This window comes from Sorex fumeus, unplaced genomic scaffold, assembly GCF_029834395.1.
Source record: "Sorex fumeus unplaced genomic scaffold, SorFum_2.1 ptg000063l, whole genome shotgun sequence".
NCBI classification, from domain to species: Eukaryota; Metazoa; Chordata; class Mammalia; order Eulipotyphla; family Soricidae; genus Sorex; species Sorex fumeus.
In genome coordinates this window covers 10,149,483-10,163,208 of record NW_026606120.1, presented here as the reverse complement: position 1 = coordinate 10,163,208, position 13,726 = coordinate 10,149,483, and the positions used below count along the sequence as shown (strand labels likewise).

Genomic DNA, 13,726 nt, shown 5'->3' with positions numbered 1-13,726 from the left:
GATCCCAACTCCAATGGCCAGTTCTATGCCCTCGGCAAGTCACTGGATCTTGGTGTGTCCCTCCTGGTCAAGAGGACAGCCTTGGGGACTGCAGAGAGACAGCACCCAGGGCTTGGCATGCAGGAGCCCCAGATTCGATCACTGGTAAAACCTGGTCCCTGAGCACTGCTTAGTGGACCCTGAGCACCAGTTGATATGCAAACACCCCTCCAAAAAAAAGAAAGCCCCAGCTTGACTCTTGACACACACACACACACACACACACACACACACACACACACACACATGACCTCTTTCTTTCCATCCTTCACCAACCTGCATTTCGGAACTCTACTCAGTGACGGGGTACCACAGGAGGAATACACATTTTAAATATACACATTACGTAGGGCCTAAGAGATAGGACAGCAGGGAGGTTGTTTGCCTTGCACTCAACCAACCCAGGTGCAATCCCCGGCATCCCACAGGGTCTCCTGAGCCCTGCCAGGAGTGATCCCTGAGCACAGAGTCAGGAGTAAGCCATGAGCACTGCAAGGGGTGGCCCAACTGAGGTCAATCATCCCATGCAGACACTTCAGAGGTGGTTACTGCACACACAGCATCATGCGGGCACATTTATTTGATCCGGAACATCATCACCCCCAAGAGGAAACTCAGCACCCACCAAGAGTCACACCCCATTCCCCTCCCCTGACTCCTGCAGGCCACCAATCTGCATCTGTCTCTGCATCTGCCTGTTCCAGACACTTCCTGTGAGGCCGGAGTTGCTGTCCATCCACGGTCTGCGGCCTTCTCTCGCTCAACCTCCCAAGGCTCAGCTAGGCACGGCCGCCATGCACTGCCTTTCTCTCATGCTCCTTTTTATTTAGTTGTTTGGGCCTCAGCTGGTGGCGCTCAGGGGCTGTGCCTGGCTGAGTGCTCATGCGATGCCAGGCATCAAACCTGGGACTGAGCCTGCCAACGAAGCCTGTGCTGGTCCAGCCCTCTGAGCTCACTCCCCCGCTCCCCTACTTGAAGAGGAAATTCTTTTGTGCTTCACATGGCACCTGGAATGAAGTCTGATTGGACAGAAGAGCACGTCTCTGAATGAACCGCTAAATTACACACAGTCCACGGCTGTAAGTCGCTGCTGAGAACAAGTTGAGCCCACCCACCTGAGGTCCTGGGCACAGAGCGGGCACTCAGCGGGCACGGTCCTCGCCATCATCTCTGCTTGCACGCACATAGTGCCAGGTGGGGAGTCTCAGGCCTCCGGGACAAACCACTGGTCTGGACTCCCCCAAATCCCGCACATCCACCCCCGACTTCTCTGAATATATGAATCCAAATGTTCTGCCCACACTGGCCGCCACGTCCCTAATATCCAGCATGGGGAATCCCCAGGGGCGCCCGAAGCACAAACCAGCCTTCTGCGCTCACCATCCCACACAGAGAGGCCTCTCTTCAGTGTCCTTGACCACCGGGAAATGACAGATTGATGTCAAAGAGATGGGGTCTGTCTTCCTTTCTCACCAGGACTCTCAGAAGATTCCTATGGGTTCCCTTCCTTGCCTTGTGACACCCCCCTGCATCTCAGCCTTACGCCTTCCACAGAAAGCAGGAAGCAGGGGCTGGAGCCAGGTGCCAGGGGCAACTGTGACTTTAGGATGGGGGTGGACATCTCTGCAGGCCCGGGCTCTGGCCCTGAGCACAGTCGGAAAACCACGCTGCAGCCAGATGGTAGGTCACTGGGAAGTGGGTCACCCTGGGCCTGGATGGGGGGCCAAACACCACACGGGAGGTGAAGGGAGCATCTCCAAATGCAGGTAGCTCTCCAGCGGCTGGGTGCTGGCACATTTTCCTCAGTGGCTCCTCACAAACTAAGGCCACCCCCCCCCCCCACCCAATCCCACTGGGGCTTCTCGCTGCGTGGTAAGGAGGGCTCTCGGTGTGGCACCAGGCATGTAGGGGGGGACCCCAGGCCCCCAGCCACATGTGCCCGTCTTCTGAGGACCCCAGGATCGGGGGAGGGGGTGCCGTAACCAAAGTAATCCTCCCTGAGCACCAGCAAGTTGTTCTCTCTCTCCGAGTCTGAGTTTGTTTTCTTTCCTTAGCTCACTGCGGCGGGAGAAAAACGCGGCCCCACCCTTGACATGGGCAGATCTGGGCCTCCGTGTGCTCTGCGGTTTGCCCCCGGGCTGCCAGGCTGTTAGCCAGGGAGAAAGGAGCTGAGCTACTGGGCTGGGGAGGCCGCCACAGGGACCAGAGCTGGAGGCCGGCCCTTCCCTTCCCTTCCCTACCCTTCCCTTCCTTTCCCGAATCCTGACATTTCACAACCACGACCGCAGGCTGCGGCCCTGAAACCAGCCAATGAGTCCAGTGGGGCCTCGTCCAGCCCACTCCCCCTCTCCCCTGCTGTTTCTCTCAGTCACCATTTTTTTGTTGTTTGTTTTTGTTTTTGTTTGGGGGCCATACACCTGGCGATGCTTGGGGCTTCCTCCTGGCTCAGTGCTAGGGAATGACCCCTGGAGGTGTTTGGGGGAACATATGCCAGGGATCAATCTCGGATCAGTCACATGTAAGTGAAGTGCTCTAGGGAGAGTGCTTTACTATCACTCCAGCCCCCATTTTTTTTTCTTTTTGGATCACACCCGGCGATGTACAGGGTGCTGGCTCTGCACTCAGGAATTACGCCTGGCAGTGCTCAGGGGACCATATGGGATGCTGGGAATCTAACCCGGGTCGGACGCGTGCAAGGCAAACGCCCTACCCGCTGTGCTATCACTCCAGTTCTAAGTCCCCATTTTTTTAACCTGCTCCTAGGTCCATCAGATGACGAAGGGGAGCCCAGGCAGGAGCGACTGTTCCCGAGAGTCCCCTGACTGTCCAAAGAGGGCAGCGCCAAGACCCTGAGTTTGTCTGAGCCTGTCTGCCAAACCTAGCACTGCTGGGTGTGGCCTTCACAGCCCGGCCAGGTCCAAGCACTGAACACATCATGCCTGACTGGCCGAGTCTTGCTAGGAGACTTGGCTTAGGAGATTTTTGTATTTTGTATTTTGGCTCATCCTCCCAAAATACAAAAGGAGATCCCTCTTTGTTATGTCCAGGAGGACACCCCCTCGCTATACCAACGTCTACCCAGAAGGCACTGCCAAAGGTCCTGGGGTCTGGGGCAGCAATAAGGATGGGGCTCATGAGGTATGCCCAGGCCCTGGGCCCACATCTCAAGCCTCAGCACCACAGGAGTGTCACTGCTCCGGCCAGGCCTGTGACATTAATCTGAGGGCCTCCAGAAACGGAGCCTCTGAGTCCCTGAAACTAGCCCCCCCGAAAGTTAAAATTACAAAAAGGCCACGGGCCTGGCAGGATGTTCATCTTGAACTCCAAATCCTATACTTTTCCTCTGACTACAGGAACTCTGGAAACAGTCTAACTGGCTGCCGGGAAAGCAGGACCCCAGGGCACACACAGACCCTCTGATATCACATGCTTGAGACCCGAGACCCTCGGAAATCAGACACCTTTGGTCCCAGCACCTTTGGGGGATGATTTGCTTTTCATCTTGATTTGGTTTGGTTTGGGGTTCTCACCTAGCTGTGCTCAGGGCAGACTCCTGGCTCTGTGCTAAGGGATCACTCCCAGCAAGGTTCAGGGGACCATGCAGGATGCTGGGACTCGAACCTACGTCCCCACCTGTAAGGAAGGTCCTGTCACGCTAGCCTGCAGTGGCATTTTTAAACACTTTTCTGAGACCACCATGCTGTATGCCAGTTCCTGTCTCACAGGGCCACAGCAGAGGCAGGCAACTGTCACTGCGGAATCTGATTCTCACCACGCAAGCAGTTACTGCACTGAGCCAAGTGACAAACGCTGAACTAACTGAACTACACTCTGCACATGCATTCCCTCAACCTTACAACAATCCTTGGGGGATGGCTGTCCTTATTCCCATTATTTTGGGGTCTTTTAGCCACACCCAGTGGTGCTAAGAGTTTTCTCCTGACTCCGCGATCAGGGATCATTCCTAGAAGGCTCAGGGGACCATTTAGGGTGCTGGGAATCAAACCTTGATTTGCAAGGCAAATGCTCTACCCACTGTACGATAGGTCTGGCTCTTGTAGGCTCATCTTTTGCTAGAAAGACTGAGGCTCAGACATGCATAAAGCTGCCTGACCAGCTCAGGCTGATTTTTCGAGGCTTCCCACTGACCCCCTGGCTGAAGTCTCTTGTGAAACCATGACCACTGATAAGAAAAATCTATCAGGGCTTTGTCCAAGGTTCCTTGCACAAAGCTCCAAACGCCCTTGTTATTTCCTATAGAAGTGCCTGGGGGAAAGCGTCTCTCTAATGCTGGCCTCGACTCCCACTTCCTGAGGGAGCCGCAGAGCCAGCGGTGAAGTGGGCGCCGTCATGACTCTTAACGTGCTCCTTCCCCCCACACCGAAGCTCATGTTAATAAGGCACTTCTGGAGAGAGACCAGAGGTGACATGAGGACATGGTGAGGGTCAGTGGCTCTTTGGTGATGCAGAAACTCCATCAATACCATAAACTTCAAACACCTGACAACTCATTTCCTTAGACTACCAGAAGGAGGTGAGCGGGGGAGGGGGTCCTTCTGGAAAGCCTGAGACATGGTCATAGGGGAGACAGAGGGGGTTGTCCTGCGGCCAGACTTGTCACGCACAGGCCTGAGAAGGGAGGGGCTGGAGGCTGACCCGCAGTCACAGCCCAGGATCTGATCAGCCGTGCCCACAGAGTGGAGCTGCCAAAAAAGATCCGAATGGGGGGTGTCTGAGACCCTCAGATCCAGGGAGGTCAGGTACCCAGCTTCCGTGTCCCAGCCTATGTGCCCGGCTGGTGCCTCTATCATTCGGCTGCTCCAGCATTTTTTCCTGCCATCACACACCAGTGTGTGCAAAGAAAACATCGTGGGGGACTTCTGTGAGTCCCCAGGAGGGGCTTGTGGCGACCTCTGACCCTTGTGTGTTCTGGGAGCAGAGGGTACAGCCTGGATTTCTGCCAGTGTCTCCGGAGAGGACCCCTGAGTCTGCGGGGTGGAGTTTCATCTCCAGGGAGTGTCAGAACTGAGGTCATTAGAGACAACCCAAGTGATGTCCAGAGAATTGAGTATTAGTGTGGGAACACACACACACACACACACGCACACGCACGTGCTCATATAAACACACACAGATACAAATACATATAGACACGCATACAAACACATACCAAACACACACACATATAAAACATCCAAACACATGTAAAATGCAGACATAGTAAATATACACACATATAAAATATGCAAACATACATAAAACATACATGAACGCATACAAACACAAAAGCACATATACACAAGCACAGACACACAATCATAGAAAACATACACAAATATACAAGCACAAATAAAAATACAGACATGCATACAAACACATGCATACACACATGTGCATACGTGCACAGGCGCGCACTCCTATGCACACCATGACAGCTCACTGAATGTGGGGATGCTGCAAGCTCAGAAAAGCAAAGAGTTGGTGACTCTGTTTCTAGAAGCTGCAGTGCGTGCAGTGGGCAGGACCCCCAGCCTCACCCTGCCCTGCCCCCTTGCACATGCTCCTCTGAACGCCGGTAAAGCTTGTCTCAGTAATTAGGAACCTCGACTTGGCCCTGGCTGCCTTAGAAATAATGTCTATTTATTGAGTTAAAAGCTTAGGCCCTGCCTCCACCACCCCTTCACAGCCGTCAGGACCTGCCAGGACAGGCCCGGCCCAGCCTCGCCTGGCCACAGCCTTCTCCCCAGGGTAGCAATTTTGAGCAGGCCCTGAACAATTAGACTGTTTTGCGCTGAGTCTGCTGAGAAGGCGGCCAGGTAAATGCCCTTGGCCCACCTGGGAAGGTGACAGGGTGGGGAGGCGGCCCCCGGCCCTCAAAGGCAGGGATGGATGGAGAAGCCCGCACTCCCCACATGGGTGACGCCCCTGCCAGTGTGGCCCAGACAGCAAGCAGAACAGTCTGTGAGCACAGGCCAGGACTTCTCACACACTTGGCTGCACTGCTGACACCCCTGGCTATGCTGCCCCTGAGCTGAAGGGCGCCCCTGGGATGAGGGGCGTGGGGGGGTAGCCTGGACAGCACCGTAGGCCCAGACCACTGTGATCCTAGCTGCTGCGGCCTGCTGGGGGCTACTCAGCATCCAGCCTCACACCTGAGGTCTCCTGGACCCTGTCCACTCACTGCCTGACGGTCCCCCTCACCCGCTGACCCCCACAGCTGGCCCACCTCCCTGATGGCCCCACAGGATGTGTGTGTTTGGGGGCTAGGGGTGCAGAAGAACAGAACGCAAAGAGGAAGGAGGGGCAGGGGGCTCCCTACTCTGCCCATCATGGGGACCTTTCAAGCAGCAGCTGCTCTAGTTCAACTGTCCTAAACAGGCCACGGGCAGACCCCTCCATGCTCTGTCCCACAGCCCACCGGGGAGGTGGCGGGGATGGGGGGGGCGGAGAGGAGCGGTATTCCAATGCCAAGCTGAGGTCACCTCAACCTTCCAAGTCCATGTCACCAAGGCCATGGATTAAATTATCTCAGCAACAAATACCTATCGCTGAAGTTCTGGCAGAAGTTGGCCCGACCCAAACCCCCACGCACACACACACAGCTCCAGAATAACGGCCTATGAAGAGGGCGGGAGACAAAGGCTGTGGCCTCCCAGAGTGACAAAAGTCAGTGCAGGTACATGAGTGAGGAGCAAAGCAGTGATGCGTTATGAGGACAAGGCTAGTCCCCACCTCCCAACACCATGACAGAAAAAAAATCTCAGAAACCAAGTCATTTGTGGGCTAGAAGTCCCTTATTTGAAGGAACTGTGGCCATAGCTGCAAGAGTAGCAGCAGTTCCTCATGCAGTACCAGTGCGGGGGCGGGGGGAACCTCACTGGTCCAGTCACATCAGGGTCCTTCCTTGTAGACAGGCGGGGTGCAGGGAGCGCACCCTTAGCCTCTACCACTTGGCAGAAGCTCCGAGCTCTGGCCTGGAGCCCCCCAGAACTCTCTCTGGGGGAGACAGAGGCTGCAGAGCAGCTGGGGAGCAGGACCCGTCCTGAAGGAGTTCACACCCCCAGAGGGTCCCATGTGGCCAGATCTGTGGGGTGTGGCCCTAATGTTCGCAGCTGGGGTGCTGGAGGAGATCTTATTTCCCATTAGGAGTTTTCCTCTCCTGGGGGCCAAGATTAAAATCAAAAGAAACAGTAACAGTACAAAAGATGACAGTGGTTCTGCACTGGGTCACGGGGCCTCAAGTCTCCCACAGTGAGCGGGGGAAGTAGGTGCATGACCTGCAGCCAGGAAGGAGGTGTGTGACCTGCAGCGGCATTCAGAGGGGGTCTGGCCTGAGAGCAGGCAGGTAATGGGGCAGGGGCTGCTTCCAATCCAGAGCCGAGAAAACTTAAGGCTGTGGAGAGAGGTTCGGGGTGCCCAGAGAGAAGCATGGAGGTGTGGAGAATGCAAAACCAACACCCGCACCCAGGTTGGGACCACCTAGCATCAGAGTGGGGCTGGAAGGAGGGCATCAGAGCGCTTCGAGGCCTGCCCACACCCTCCCCCCCTGCTCTGCTCTTCCTGACAAGCCCTCGACAGCAGCACCCCCACTCCCAGCCCTCGCACCAGCGGCTGGACCCCTTGTACTGTCCAGGCTGCACAATCAAAAAAGTCCCCCCAGTGCATGGAAAAGTCAAGGAGGGGGAACATCCAAGAGCCTTCCCCCCCAATGCTGGCAAGGCCCCACAAGGCTCCACCAGGGGGCTAGACTAGAGGCCCATCCGGTCACTGCTGACCAAGCAGTGACCGAGTATGGCAGGGCTACAGCAGGCACCCAGACGCTGAAAGAGCTACTTGGCTCCCCTGAGAAGAGGTCAGCGTGTGCAGCAGCCTTCCAGGGGCTCACGCCTTGTCACAGAGGCCAGACAGCACCCCTGGCTGCCCTCCACCCAGGGACTCCGCTCCCCTGCCCCAGGCAGGCAGCCAATGAGCCCTTCCCCTTGGTCACTTTCCTCCCCCCCCCCCCTTTTTGGGTCACACCTGGCGATGCTCAGGAGTTACTCCTGGCTCTGCACTCAGGAATCACTCTGGGCAGTGCTCAGGGGACCATACGGGATACTGGGAATCGAACCCGGATCGGCCACGTGCAAGGCAAACGCCCTACCCACTGTGCTATCACTCCAGCCCCCTGCCCTGGCCACTTTCCAGTTGCGACCTGAGGCCAAGTCACAGGGTTTCCTCCCACTTCACTGGGCCCAGCACCCCCTTCCAGGTCCCAGAGAGGACATGAAACTGCAGAAGCTCTGCAGACCTGGGGGCCTAGAGCGGGCACTGCCCCATCCAGCAGTACTCAGCAAAAGAGACTGAGTTCCTCTGTGGGATAGTGAGCGCACACACACACACACACACACACACACACACACGAGGCACACACCGCAAAGACCACACACCACAAACACCACAGACCACACACATACCGCACATCACCTACCACACACACCACACAGACCACACATGCACCACACACCACACACACCATACAGACTACATATGCTCTACCACATACACACCACACATATACAGACCACACACCATATGGCAACACATAGACCACACGTACGCCGCACATACACCACATTGCATGCACACAGAGGTCACACACACGCACACACCACAGCACACACTCATACCGCACCCAGACTCACACCATACACAGACTGACACTGCAGACTTACACCGTACATTCACACCACAGACTCCCACCACACACATGCACATGCACGTATTGTGGAGGCAGCACAGTCTCTGAAGAACCCTCTAGAAGACCAGGGGCCACTGAGTGCCCACTGCTCCATCAGCACACACTACCCTTGGCATCACACAGGGGAAGACCAAAGCCCTATCTCCTTGGGGGCTTCTGGGAGACGTACCCTACCCTAATACCATCACCTCCATGAGGGTTGATGCATGCCCAGGGCAAGGATTTTCTGGCTCAGGACTCACCAGCGGCTCTGAGGAGGAGAAAGCTTCGCAGAGAAAAATGGTGGGCAATGACCATGGGGCAGGGAAGCCAGTGTCTTTTCACCCCTTTTGGGGTGCCTAACTTTCCAAGAATGATCCCAAAGCAGTCACTAGCCCCCCACTACTACCAACTGCCTTGGGTATGCTTCCTCCCAGTGCTCTATTGGGGATCTCCTCATTCACTCCGACAGACGGAGCCCCTCAGTCTGATCCAGCTCAAAATTTCAGGAGCTGTGGGACTGTTATTTCCTGCCCCCTTGCCCAGGGATATGGGCCCCCTCTTTCCGTGGGGGGTTCTGCAGCGGCCCCTCTAGGCACAGCATTCAACAGGGTGCAAAAAGGCAGCAAACCACAGTTTCCTCTGCCTCTGTGGGTACCTGTCCCCTACCTTCCTGCACCCCTCTTTCAGAGCAAGCTCTTGTTCTCACCCCTGTACACCATCTGGCCTGGCCACTGCCCCCATCCCAGATGACAAGAAAAAGCTAAGAGCTGAGCTGCAACCCCTCCCCCCCCCAACTGTCAGGAAATCGCCAAGTCTCCAGGAATGACATCCCACTTTGGGGCTCCCTGCAGTCCCCTATCCACAACAGGGACCCTGGTGCGGGAACATGGGGAACAGAAGCCCCAAACCCCACTTCTGTCCGCACACCATCCGCCAGGGAGGAAGATCCTCCCTCCTGGGGGATGAACTGTAGGCAGAACTCAGGACACTATTTTTAGTCTCCTAGAGGAGTTGAGCACTGGAGTCTGCACAGTCCGTCAGCCTAGTAACTCTAAGAACTCAGACTCTCAACCGCTGCCTCCAGAGCTCTGGGCTGGCCCCACCTATTTCAGGCAGGGCTGGCAGGGCAGCAAAGTAATTTCAAAGCCCAGAGACCATAAACACCAAATTAAAAGGTAAAGTAAAAAGGGAGGAGATGTTTACTGGAAACTTAAGTTCTGCTGCCCAGAAAATATAGGTCTTTTTTTTAAATACACACACACACACACACACACACACACACACACACACACACACACACCTGCATGCACGCCCATACAATGCCTGCACCACCCACCTGAAGAAATATGTACTTTGCTCTCTGGCTTTATCTGTACTTGATTTCTCTCTGCTCAAAAGCCGGGAATAATGACCCCACCCCCACCCCCAAGAAATAACAGCCCAGACAACAGCCAGGGCTTCCCAGAGCCAGCGGCGCCCCTAACTAACTACAGCTCACCCCAGGGTGTCCTCAGCACCCTGCACGGCCACTGTTGTACCTGGAACGTGGCCACAAGGCACGGGGCCAGGTCGCTGCTGCAACCAAGAACAATCCTTTCACCTGGTCTTTCTGCGTCCAGGGAGAAAAGGCTTAGCAAGGGAAACAGGCCGGGAAATTGCGGTGGGAGGATGCAACTCTCGAAGCAGGGGCGCCAGCACCTAAGGTCATTCCTGCCAGCACTAGATTGAAACAGACAATGGGGCAGCCCCACTTCCCTCCTCGGGTCGGCATCCCCCCTGCACGCCCCTTCCTCCCCCAAGAGCTCAGCCAAGTTGGCAGCCTCGCCCCTGCCTCGCGCTCACACCCTGGGCACCACGCCCTTTGGGAGGCCTGGCCGGCTCCTCTCCCGCCGGATTTCTAGTTGGGCACAGAAACCTACGCCCGGTCCTGGTCTACCCCGGGGACTCCAGTCTTGCCCTCTCAAAGGCACTCCTGGGGGGTTGATTAACACGAACATGCTCTGACACCCTGGCAGTTCAAGTCACATCAAGTGCGCCTTCCGGTTCCCATGCCCCCCACCAGCGCCTGAGGACCCCAGCCACCAGCCAATCACAGCTTAGCGCCACAGCCGCTGGCCAATCAGCATTCAGTTCCACAATTGCCGGCCAATCACAACCCATTCCCACGAAACCAGCCAATCACAATTCATTCCCACAGCTGGGGCCCCATTCGCTAGGAAGGTAGCGTGGGAACCAGAAACAAGTGGGCACAAACAGGAGTATTCGGATGCTACTTCTGAGGGCTGCGGGTGTGGCTCAGAGGGAGCGTACAGGAGTCACGTGTGAGGCCCTGAATTTGATCCTCCCCCGAAAAAAGGTACTACAGCGATAGTACATGGTACAGCAGGTAGTGTGTTTGCCTTGCAAGCCACCAACCCAGGTTCTGTCCCCAGCATCCCATATGGTTCCCCCCAGTTCCCACCAGGAGTGATGCCTGAGTTCAAAGCCAAGAGTGTGCCCTGAGCACAGCCGAGTGTGATACAAAAACAAGAAACAAAACCCAAAACAAAAGAGAACAAAACAACAAAAAAGGCACCACAGTTCATAAGGGGAAACTCCCAACCAAAGTCAGGGGCTCTTCCATCCCCGCTCAGGAAACAGCACACCTACTTTCACAGCTCCTGGAGTTCCCCAGGAGCTGACCCCCATGTGTCCAGCACAGGCTGAGGCCTGAAACTTCATTTCATGAACAAAGTGTGGGTGTGTGCAGTGATCTGTTTAATCCACCTCTACCCCCACCTTTCCTTGCTCCACTCGGCTAAAAGGGATCTGAGTTTCTGGAGCAGTAATAACCAGCGTCAGGGTTATTACTACCTGAGAAATGCTGAGAAACCACCAACTTGGAGGCAAGAGAGAGCACAGGCTCTACTGGCTACGGGAACCAAACTCCTTTCTCATGTCTAGAAGAGTGGGGGCTTGAGGAAGTTGGGTCACACCCAGCAGTGCTTGGGGATTATCCCTGGCTCTACATTCAGGACTCACTCCAGGCAGTGCTTGGGGGATCAGATGTGGTGCAGGGATGGAACTGTGTTTGTTCAAGGGATCTATGTGGTACTGGGGTGGAGCTGTGTTTAGACCGTGTAAAGCAGCTGCCATTCCTGTGCCATCACTCTGGCCCCTTACGTTCTCTTTTCTTTTTCAGCTACCTCTCCCCCAGAACAGATCTCTTAACACTGATTCACAAAGTCTTGGTTCTTTGGTTTTGTTGTGTGGGTTTTTTGTTGTTGTTGCCGCCGATTTTTGCTTTTTGGGTCACACCTGGCGATGCTCAGGGGTTACTCCTGGCTTTGCACTCAAGAATTACTCCTGGCAGTGCTCAGGGGACCATATGGGATTCTGGGAATCAAACCCGGGTCGGCAGCATGCAAGACAAACGCCCTACCCACTGAGCTATTGTTCCAGCCCCAAAGTCTTGGTTCTTAACCACTGCTACCAGGATCACTTAGAATGCTTAGAAATAGCGACTTCCCCAGGTCCTACTCTTCAAAATGTGGGAGTGATGAGTATGACATGGGAATTTTATAAGCAACAGAGACTGAGGCCCCCGATGATGGGCAAGTTGGGCCACCGGATGAGATCATGAGGGAGCAACATCGGTAATGCTTCTTTCATCCAGTTTCCAGCTGTGGGCCTGACTCTCAGCCCCCCCGGGGGTTGATTCACAGTGATCCTGAAACTGCCTGAATGAGTAAGTGCTGCCACTTCTTTGACTTCAATCAGAATGCTGAAGGTCGAAGAAGTGTTAAAATCCCACTAAGCCAAAACTTCTGGTTGGTAGAGGAAGAAACCAAAGGTCCAGGGTAGCAGAATGACTTGCCCAGAGGTCACAAAGCGGGTTCCCGAAAAAGTTAAGTGGGGTTTGTTTGACCTCCGGGTCTCCCTGTGTGCACCCAGCCCCACTGAGCCTTGCAGAAAGGCAGCAACAAAGGGCAGCGGCCTTAGGGAGGACAAAGGTGGTTCTGCTTCTGCCTCGCGTCTCGGGGCCGCTGGTTAAACAGTAACCCTCAAAGAACATACTCAGGGCTCGCTGGCATGCCCAGGAAAAGCCATTAGCACAAGGAACGGGCTTCTGCTTTAAAAGGACACTCTGTGGAGCTGCAGGGTTGCAAGACGGGTGACCAGCTGCAGCTCCGGGTTGCTTGAGGCTAAAAGAGGCCCACTTGCGTCTGAGCAACCTGTGAACACTTTTTCTTTCCTTCCTGCGTTTTTAAGACTTCATGGCTGGAGCAGGTGCCTGGGAGCACCGGAAGCTGGTATCTTGGGAAAAGGGAGTTTCCCTTTGCCTCCAGGCCAATCTCCTCTTGGCCAGAAGCACAGCAGGTGGATGAGTCGCATTCCACAGTTGGGGAACCCAGAGGGCAGGAGTGTCTGTCCAAATTAATATCACTGCTCCAGCTCCAGCCCATCTGGTGGAAGGGTTCTCATCCATACCCCCACCCCTGACACTGCCCAGCCACCAAAGACGCTCAGGAAGTAGCTACTCAACCATGGTATCACAGAAGAGGATGTCACTAAGAGTGGGTCGCCTGGTCGCCAAGGCACAGCACCCAATGGAAATAGAGACTTATACAGAAGAAAAGTAGGTGGCATCTGGAAAACCACCAGAGGTCAGGGATGTGGCTCGGTTGGGAGCGCAGACCTGGCACATGTGAGTCCCTGGGGTCAACACCCCCAGCGCTGCCAGGGAAATCAATCAGGGCCAAGGAGACAGCTCAGGTGCTAGAGCAAACAGCTGGCATATGCTAGTCTGGGGTTTCAGCACTGGCACTATGTGGTCCCACCTGGACTCCTGGAGGCCCCCCGAGCACCACCACAAGTGGGTCCCTTAAATTTGTTTCTAAATAAAGGTAATGTGCTATTATAATACTAATGGGATGCTCACTGCTGGTGGGAATGCCGACTGATGCAGCTTTTTGGAAAACAATA

At 55.2% G+C, this 13,726-nt stretch overlaps 1 protein-coding gene across 1 annotated transcript in view; it reads right to left on the bottom strand.

The window, feature by feature from the left end:
• Positions 1-13,726, bottom strand: part of SMAD3 (SMAD family member 3) — a 101,854-nt gene that overhangs the window by 66,675 nt on the left and 21,453 nt on the right. The window lies entirely within an intron of this gene.